This window comes from Chrysochloris asiatica, unplaced genomic scaffold (genome assembly GCF_000296735.1).
Source record: "Chrysochloris asiatica unplaced genomic scaffold, ChrAsi1.0 scaffold00002, whole genome shotgun sequence".
NCBI lineage: Eukaryota > Metazoa > Chordata > Mammalia > Afrosoricida > Chrysochloridae > Chrysochloris > Chrysochloris asiatica.
In genome coordinates, this window is record NW_006408520.1 from 13,086,627 (window position 1) to 13,096,403 (window position 9,777).

At 39.4% G+C, this 9,777-nt stretch overlaps 1 pseudogene; it reads right to left on the reverse strand.

The window, feature by feature from the left end:
* Positions 1 to 3,386: 3,386 nt before the first annotated feature.
* Positions 3,387 to 4,410, reverse strand: LOC102839599 (annotated as a pseudogene).
* Positions 4,411 to 9,777: the final 5,367 nt, after the last annotated feature.

Here is a 9,777-nt window from a genome sequence, read left to right on the forward strand (position 1 = left end):
TGGAGGTGTGCACAGCGAAAGACTAATGGACAGATGCAAAAAAGAAATGATGTCCACACCTTTATCTCCGTGGTTCTGTCAGACATCCGTGGCTGCTCTCATCCTTTCCCTACTTGGTCTCTCCCAAGATGGCAGCTCCAGGAGGAGCTGAGCATTTTGGATTAGAAAGCAATGGATTTCTTGCTTCTGCTACAAATTCCCCTAGCTGTAAGCCTTCAAACCTTCTAAATATTCCTTTATATGTGGCTAAGAGTTCTGGCACCATCCCCTGTGCCTGCAAGGTACAGTATTCTGTGTTGTTGATGATGGAACTCCTCACTGCACGTCTACCTAATCTGCTATCTTCTTTGTTCTCTCTGGTTCCCGTTTTTTACAATTATTTTTTAGTTTGTTTCCTCAGTTTCTCCATTGTTTTGTATATGATTTCTTTATTTTGTTTGTAGTTTGCTCAATTTTTCTCATAATACACTGAATTTGCCTAACTTGCATTATTCTAAATTACTTATCAGGGAGTTTTGATATCATTTCTATGTTATATTTTCTGATTCTATACTTTGGTGAGGAAGGACCAGTCACTGGAGAAGGATATCATGTTTGGTAAGATGGAGGGTCAGAGAAAAAGAAGAAGACCCCCAGTTAGATGGATTGGCAAATTGGCAGCATCGGTGGGTTGAAGATGGCAACAATGGTGAGGTTAGCCTGGGAATGGGCAGTGTTTCATTCTGTTGTGCATAGGGTTGCTATGAGTCGGTACCAACTCGATGGCACCTAACAACAACAACAACAACAACAGCAATACTTTGGTCATTTCTTTGAGGTGCTCTGTCTTGCTTCCTTGTACAAACTGAAATTGTTTTCTCAGATACATTTTGTGTCATATTTATATTTAGTTTATGATTATATATTGGTGTATTCTCAGGCACTTACCACCAGTCTCCTGGTAAATGTAGAGAACAGAAGTTGATATGCAGTTAAATCTCTGTTCACTGTTTGTGTTGCATAGTTCAGGGTGGATTCACATGCCGTCAAAAGCAGGGATACTATGCCAGGAACCCCACCCCAGACAGAGCAGAAGGTGCAGAGAAGAAGAATGGGACTGGCCACTGGGTTGGTGAGGGTGGGAACTAGCCATACCCTCTTCTACCAGGAGGACATGGAAGCAAGGAAGAATTGTACCCCTTCACCTCCTGTGCCCACAGGCCACAATATCGACAGCCACTCATGAAAGCTCAAGATGACCACACCATGATATGCCAAGTCACAGTCCAACCATTTTTCTTCTCTCTCTGCTCCTGTTCAGCTTCCTCTTCGATTCGGCACTCAATCCACCTCTCTGTCATATCCTCTGATGCTCAGGGTTTTGAATCACTATCTGTATCTGTTTCATTCAGTCTCTCTTGTCTTTGTTGCAGAGCGTCATCTCAGTACATTGGCTTACTCTGCCACGTTTCCTAGACTCCTTTCTTTCCTGTTTTTTAAATAACCTTTTGCTTTCTTCATGTATGCTGTTCTTGATGCCATCTCACAGCAATTCTGGTCTTCAGTCATAAGTATCTAATGCATCAAATCTGTTCTTCAGATGGTCTCTAAATTCAGGTGGGATATATTTATTCAGGGAGTCCTGGTGTGGCATGTGGGTTAAAGCACTGGACTACAAGGTCACTTTGAACCAAAAGGTTGGCAGTTCCAGCTGCTCCTCAGAAGCCCTATGCAGGGTTACTATGGGTCAGAACTGACTCAACGGCACTGAACAACAACAACAACTTACTTATTCAAGGTCATATTTTGGCTTTCTTAGACTTGTTTAATTTTCTTCAGCTTTATACTGAACTTGCACAAGAGCAATTAGTGGTCTGTTTCATATTCGGCAGCTGGCAGTGATTTGGCTGATGATCTTGAGGTTCTCAGTAGTTTCTTCTCAAAGATGCAGTCAAATTGATTCCTGTGTATTCCATCCAGTGAGGTCCATGTGTATATTCACCTTTTATGTTGTTGAAAAAAAGATATTTGCAATGAATAAATCATGTTTTGCAAAATTCCATCACATAATCTCTAGTTTTGTTTTCTAATTAGTCATTCTTTTTCTTTGTTTACAACTTTCACATTCCAAACAACAGTAGTTATCAATGCATCTTGATTGCATATTTGATCAGTTGCAGACTCAGGAAGTTGAATTGTAGAATTCTTCAATTTCAACATTATTGGCTTTAGAGTTTGATGTGTAATTTGAATAATAGTTGTATTAATTGGTCTTTCTTGTCAGCATATGGATATTATCCTATCACAGACAGTATTGTACTTCAAGATAGAGCTTGAAATGGTCTTTCAACTATGAATGTGACACCGTTTCTCTTCAATTTGTCATTCTTGGCATAGGAAACCATATGCTTGTCTGACTCAAAGTGGTCAATACAAATCCATTTCAGTGCATTAATGCCTCAGATATCAATTTTTCTGCTTTCTATTCCATTTTTTACAACTTCCAATTTTCCTAAGACCTTAACTATCATAGTCCACCCTTAGTTGACTTGACACTTGTACATATCACCTTAAACCATACATAATCTCTAAATGAAGACAAACATAAAGTCTCACATGTGTCTACATGATACAACTAACACTTGTACAACTGAAAACAGTAACCCCATTTTCATCTTATATTTTGTAAGCGAACAAAACAAAAATATTTGATGCACACATACAAGGAAAATTACTCCAAACAATTACAGTTCTCATTTCTGCAACTGGTCACATAGCCATTGCTGGAGTTTAGATCTACCTTCTTCCACCACCCATTCCATATCCCCTTTTCCACTGGCAAACACCTCAGCTGGATGTGGTTCTTTGCTGGCGGGGGGTGGAGGGGTGACCCAAACCTTAATTCCTGAGGAGTCTGGACTATTAGTAATCATTTCAGAATTGGGTTGCTGCAATTTATCATTGACTTTAATCACAGGACATGATAGTACTAAGAGAAATCCTAAGGAATCTTCTGGATTACGCATATACTCTTCTTTATCTTTAGTGCATAATGTCCATTAGATTTCCTTCCTCATGGTGGTTGGTTATGTGCCGTGGAGTCAATTCCAACTCATAGCCACCCTACACAGTGTTTCTGAGGCTGTAAATCTTTACAGGAGCAGAAAACTTCATCTTTCTCCCACAGAACAGCTGGTAGTTTTGAACTGCTGACCCTGAGATTAGCAGCCTGATTCATCATCAGGGTCAATTACACTGCCCAATACAGTATCTCCTTATTTGCCTATTGATCCAGAGACATGAGGAGGCTAAAATGGCCAGAGGAACTTCTATTTCAGTGGAATCAATGTTGTGTCTCCAAGTGGGAGTGTTCTTCCCTTTGGGACTAAAATGTCCAGACACAAAGATTATAGGATTGCAAGGACAGGAAGCAAAAATTTTGTGAGTGGGTCACTGGAGTAATAGTGAGTGATACCGTTCCCATTTCCACTCCTTGGTTCCTGGACCCATGAATCTTGGCTACTGGAGAAACAGCACTATATATTGGACACTGGTTTAAAGCATATAACCCTTAGAGAACATTGCCCCAACCCTTGTAAGGTATTTCCATCTAGTTGGCACCATAATTGTATCTTTAGAAGGCCATCCCATTTGATAAAGCCAGCTGCTTCAGGATGATGAGGAACAAGGTTGTTGTTAGTGGTGGTAAGTGCCATCAAGTCAATTTTGATTCAGGGATCCTACATAGAGTTTCCAAGGAGCGGTTGGTGAATTTGAACTGCCAATCTTGTGGTTCAAACCGACCTTGTGGTCTAGTGGTTTATTCCACAGCACTGTACCAGGACTCCAAGGAACACGATAAGACCAGTGAATTCCATAAGCATGATCCCATTGCCGACCTTCATTTGCTGTGAAGTGAGTCCCTTGATCTGAAAAAATACTGTGTGGGATACCATAACAGTGGATAAGGCATTCTGTAAGTGCATGGATGGCAGTTCTGACAGAAGCATTGTATGTCGGAAAGCAAATCCATATCCAGATTAAAGTGTCTATTCTGGTCAGAAAAAAAGCTGTCCTTTTCATGATGGAAGTTATCCGATGTAATTAAACTGCCACAGGTTGCTGACTGATCTCCACAAAGAATGGTCTAGTATCACAGACTCACTGTTAGTTTCTGCCGTTGGCAGATTCGGCACTCAGCAATGGTTGGAGTCCATGCTGCTGATCCCAGGCATAACGTCAATCTCTGCCACCATGACCACTTTGTTCATGGGCCCATTGGACAATGCAAAGAGTAGCTGGGGAGAGAAGGTGATTAGTTTTCACATAATGTGCCATCCTATCTATTTGATTGTTAAAATCCTCTTCTGTTGAAATAACCCTTTGGTGAACATTCACATGAGACACAAATATCTTCACTTTTTGGCCCATTATTCACATATCTCATCCCCATACCTCCTTGTCACCATTTTTTCAATCATGTTCCTTCCAAGTCCCTGACAATCCAGCCAAACTATTGACCACATCCAATGGATCAGTATACAGTTGCACATCTGTCCATTTCTCCTTCTAGACAAAGTGAACAACCATGTCAAGGTTCTGCCCATTGGGAAGATTTCCCTTTATGAATGTCCTTCAGGGGAGTCCCAGAAAAGTGTTGTAGTGCTGATTCTGTCCACTTGCATGTGGTGTCTTTATATTGTGCAGAAACATCTATAAGTCAAGCATGAATTTTCTCATCCTCAGTTAACTGGAGAGGGAAGGTAATGTGACAATGAAGACCATGTGCATTTTGGCCAACTCCTCAGGCAACTTATATGTACCTTCAGGTCTTCGTGGAGCCCAGTCTTGTATATACCACTTTCATTTAATGATGGCATGCTGCTGTACACATCCAACTTTATATCTCTGTGGGTCAGTCAACACCCAGTTCATGATGGGGAGTTCAATGCACATGGTGACTCAGAGGCCCGTGATTAGGCTCAGTAACAAACAAAAAGTTGTTTCTCAAAAGTAGAGTGGGTATTTGCAGACAATGCCATGACTTTGCTCCCAAATCCTAAGGGTCTGGCTTAGATTCATTTATAAAGAAAGTATTGGAGTATTACAATTGGAAATACATACTAATCATACAAAGTTGAAATTTTGCATAGCTTTGAAAGAAGTGATTCCAGTAATTCTTCAAATGTATCTTAATAATATGGAATTTATCAAAACTTTAATCCTAAGAATCTTCAATGTTACAATATTGGCAATGTATAGTGCGAAGAAAAACTTGAAAATATTCCATTACTAACTTGTAAAATTTCTCATGCAACAATGTAAAGTACAAAGGTAAATATGCAATGTGATTTCAAATTTGAACACGTGTGTACACATACATGTACATGTGCATGAAAAAACACACCTCAATAGTAAAGTGACTCCAGACAATTATAATTTCTCTGCTAAATATTTTGTTTCTTCAAAGTTTATATAGTATACATTTATTCTTTTATATACAAAACAGTAACAAGGTAGTAAATAAATAAACGGATACAGAGTAAGCCTCTTCAGTGGGTGGAAAGTAATGGAATTTTAAATAAAATGTTTAGCATTCATGAGGAAGATGATCTGTCCCAATTCCTAAAATACATTTCTTTTGATCATCCTCATTTTCTCACCAATATGTCCAGGAAGTTAGTTTTGGCAGCCCATACTATCTTGACTCTACCTCAGCTCCTTTTCTAGCTGCCTTTTGTGTTTGCACTGAGGATACTTATGATAAGAGGTAATAGACTTTGGTATCATTTCTAGGTGCAAAGAATGGTAACATTACAAAATATAAGAATAGACCTGCCTCCATGTCTGGTGGTCAGAGATCCGCCTCACTAAAAGAAGGGATTATAGATTGAATTGTGTCCCCCTGATTTTGTGTTATGAATCCCAAATCCTCTACCTGTGTTGATAGAGCATGGTGGCTCTGTAAGATAACTATTAGACTGCTAACCACAAGATCAGTGGTTCAAGCCCACCACCTAGTTTAAGGAAGAAAGGTGCAGAAACCCTATACAGAAACCTTATACAGGATTGCTTTGAGTTGGAACTAGCTACACAGAACTTAACAACTAACAACTATGTTGCTTAGGGTTTCTGAGGATGTTAAGTGTCATCAAGGCAGTTCCAACTCAGCAACCCTGTATAAGGTTCCCAGGGAGGAGCAGCTGGTGGATTTGAATCGTTGATTTTGTGGTAAGCAATCCAGTGTTGATCCTATAGTGCTACACCAGGACTCCAACAACACCTGTGTTTATAAACCCATTTGGGAATGGATTTTCTTTGTTATGCTAATTCAGAAGGATTCATTTAGAATGTGTCTTAAATGTATCTCTTTTGCAATCTAAAGAGAAGATTTAGCTAGCAAACAATCAAGCAATCTGAGATGGAGGAAGATAGACACCACACCCAGTGCTGCCACTCCGGTTGGTGTCACGGTTGGTGTCATTCAGTGTGGTAACACACGTGTCAGCCCCCTCCCCAGGGACCTTCTCCTATATCAGACTAGATAGAATCCTTAGGATTTTTTTTATATCAGTTTTAAATGATATGTAATCTAGTAAATTCTTAAATGTAATATTTCTTTTTTTTTTTTAAGGTTTTTATTGTGGATTCAGTGATAGTTTACAGGGCAGATCATCAGTTTTACATTCAATAAATCATATACCTTGTTTCATTACAATGATTACAATCCCCTCCATGTACCATCAAATAACAGTATTTCTCTCTATTCACTTCAGCTCTTTTTTTTTTTTTTTTCTTTTTTAAACATTCAGGCATATGTAATAATTTATACCACCAAAGGCCACATTTTGCAAGTCTTGCCACCAGCTCTTAGTCCCTCTCTTCCCATGAATCTAGAGTCCTCAGCTGCTTCCTCTCTCCATGTCCCCATCCCTGCCTCCATCTCTGGTGTCACTCCTTCTCTGGATAAGGTCTCGCATTCAGCTTGTCCTCTTCTCCCTTGATGATTCTAGGGTCCTTCGTTTCTGGACTATAAGATTAGCTACTCCCCCGTTTTTGTTACAAAACTTTTTTTTACAATTGTGACAGTCACAATTAGTCATGATAACAATTACTAACTAGGAATCATAAGAAACTTATTCCCATCTCTTTTAACCAGACCCATCTAGACAAGATGAAAACTATTTAGTGGGGACTCTTTCTTCCCCACACACTATTAAACTAAACTCCCTCTTGAAACCTTGTATGCCAGTCACTTTGTGCCTTTGTCGCCCCCTCATTTTAGGTAGCCGATGTCTAAGTTGTCTGTCCCTATCTGCCCTGTATACAGAGGGGATAGCATCGGTAGTTGATATGAAGACTCCTTCCCTCTCTGTTGGTATTTAGAGTTACTATCTCCATAAGTATAGGTAAAGTTCATCAAACTGTAGCAATTTATCTGCATTTCTTTTATCAAAAATTATTTTGTTCTTTTTTTTTTAATCTTCCTGTAGTCGAGTTCTGATGATCAAGCCATCAAGGCTAGGTCAAGTGGGTACTATATGCAACTTTGAGTGTTCTTGTGCACCTCCTCTCACACCATATCAGCTGGATGCTTCACTCTCAGCTCTAGCCCTCTATGGCTATGTCCTTGTCCATGGGCTCAGGTGTTCCCAGGTGTCACCACATTTTGGACCAACCAGCCTTCCTCTTCTATCTCACATCTCCAGGTCAACGGGAGACAATGGATTGTGGTTGAACTCAGCCCATTTCTTCATTGCTGCTTTTCCCTCTCTTTCACTCAACAGTAGACCAATGTGGTTGCCAGCAAGCGTACATACTTTGAGTTTCAGTCTTAGAGGGGTGTTTGTCCTGAAGGAATTTGATTGCTTGCAAATGTAATATTTCTTAAATAATAAGGATACTAACAAAATTATTTTGTAAAATCTTCCAACATTGAATTCCAACATTATTCATTACATTATTAGTAACTGAGAGAAAACCTTTTTTCATTTTTCTCCTTTTTTCTAATTACTATTTCATTTTGAAAGTTATTTATATCCATTTGCAAATTCTAATTACCACAATATTATAACTGAAATACTAGAAAATTTGACAAAATCAGCAACTATTAAAAACAACAACAACAACAACCATTGGTAGCAAGGAACACAACTTGCGCTTGTAGCAACTACGTGGTCAGAAGCAGCATTATAATTGGGTAATCATGATGGCTCTGAACAGAGCACATTAGAAGGTTCAAAAAGTCAATTAGTGTAGAATTTTAGCCTTCTAAGACTTTTGATGTGGCATTGTAGGATCAGTACCCAACTGCAAACCACAAGGTCAGTGGTTCAAACCCACCTTGGAAACCCTACACAGGATCACTATGAGTCTGAGCTGACTGGACAGGACTTACCAACAACACCAGGTATATTGATGGTGCCCTAGTGTGGCATTTTAGGCTAAGCACCAGACTGCTAACTACAAGGTTAGTGATTCAAAGCCACCAGTCAGTCATCAGAAACCCTGTGTCAGATCTCTATGAGTAAGAACCGACACCATGACACTTAACAACAACAGCAACAGGTGTATTGATTTGTGCAAGCTGGCATTTGGAAATTGTTTTTGTTGTTATTACTAACTACAGGGATATTTTTATAAAAATAAATACATTTCTGCTGTAACACTGCACAAACAATGTATAGACAGTCATCTTGGTGTCAGCCCCTCTGACAGTGTTCAGTGTGATCCATACCTCCCGAGTGACATCACTGGCCATGCTACACAATGATCTCCAGAGATCAAAGAACAGAAGATTAAAAGAGACAAGCACCTTTCCCCAGAGACAGCAAGAGAAAGCCTTCCCCTAGAATAATTGCCCTGAATTCATACACCTAGACTCCTAATATGTGAGACAACTTGTATTTGTTAAAGCAACCCACTTGTGGCATTTCTGTTAAAGCAGCGCTAGATAACTGAGACAGAAGGCAAGGGTGTTTTTGTTTGCATGAAAGTGCAAGAACAAAGATCATTCATGAACTCTGTCTTTAGTATTGTACTTTCTAAAATAGCAGACACATAAGAAGGGTAAATTGGTACAATCTTTCTGGAGAACAATTGACTATAATTAATGTTCAAAATGTGTCATGGGCAGAACCCTTGTAACAGATACTGGTAACTGCCTACCAGTATCCAACACCCCAAACATTTACTCAGTGATATTATTATATGCAGACTTAAATACAAACAAAATCCAGTCTTCCTTGCTGTCAAGGGTTGCCTTTTTAGTTAATTCTGGTCAGTGAAACATACACAGAAATCTATATGGGAATTCTGGGAGTTTTACCTCCTGATATAGACAGAAATGCTTCCCTTTCCTCTGTTACTTCCTCCCACAGATTCCTTATCCTAAACGAGAATGCAATGTCCAGAGATGAAGCAGTCTTTTGCAACCGACAGGAACAAAATAAAATTAAACTGAGTTAATAATTTCACACGTATACACGTATACATATGCTAAAGCTAGCAGAGCTAAGAGGAAAAACTGAACGTGGTTCGTTGGATACCTGCTCAGGCCTAAACTCCATACTCTAGACTTGTTATAATCACAGTCAAACAAATGATTACTTGGATAAGCCAAGATTACTTGCCTTTTCTCTTACACACAAACTGCATGTGCTCCTAAAATACCCCTTTTTGTGTAACAGTTCCTTTGTAGAACTGTCTTCTGTGGAGAAGGTCACACAGGTGCATTGAGATGCCTATACAAGGATATACAAGGCAGCACTGTTGACAAGAAGGGAAAACTGGAAATAA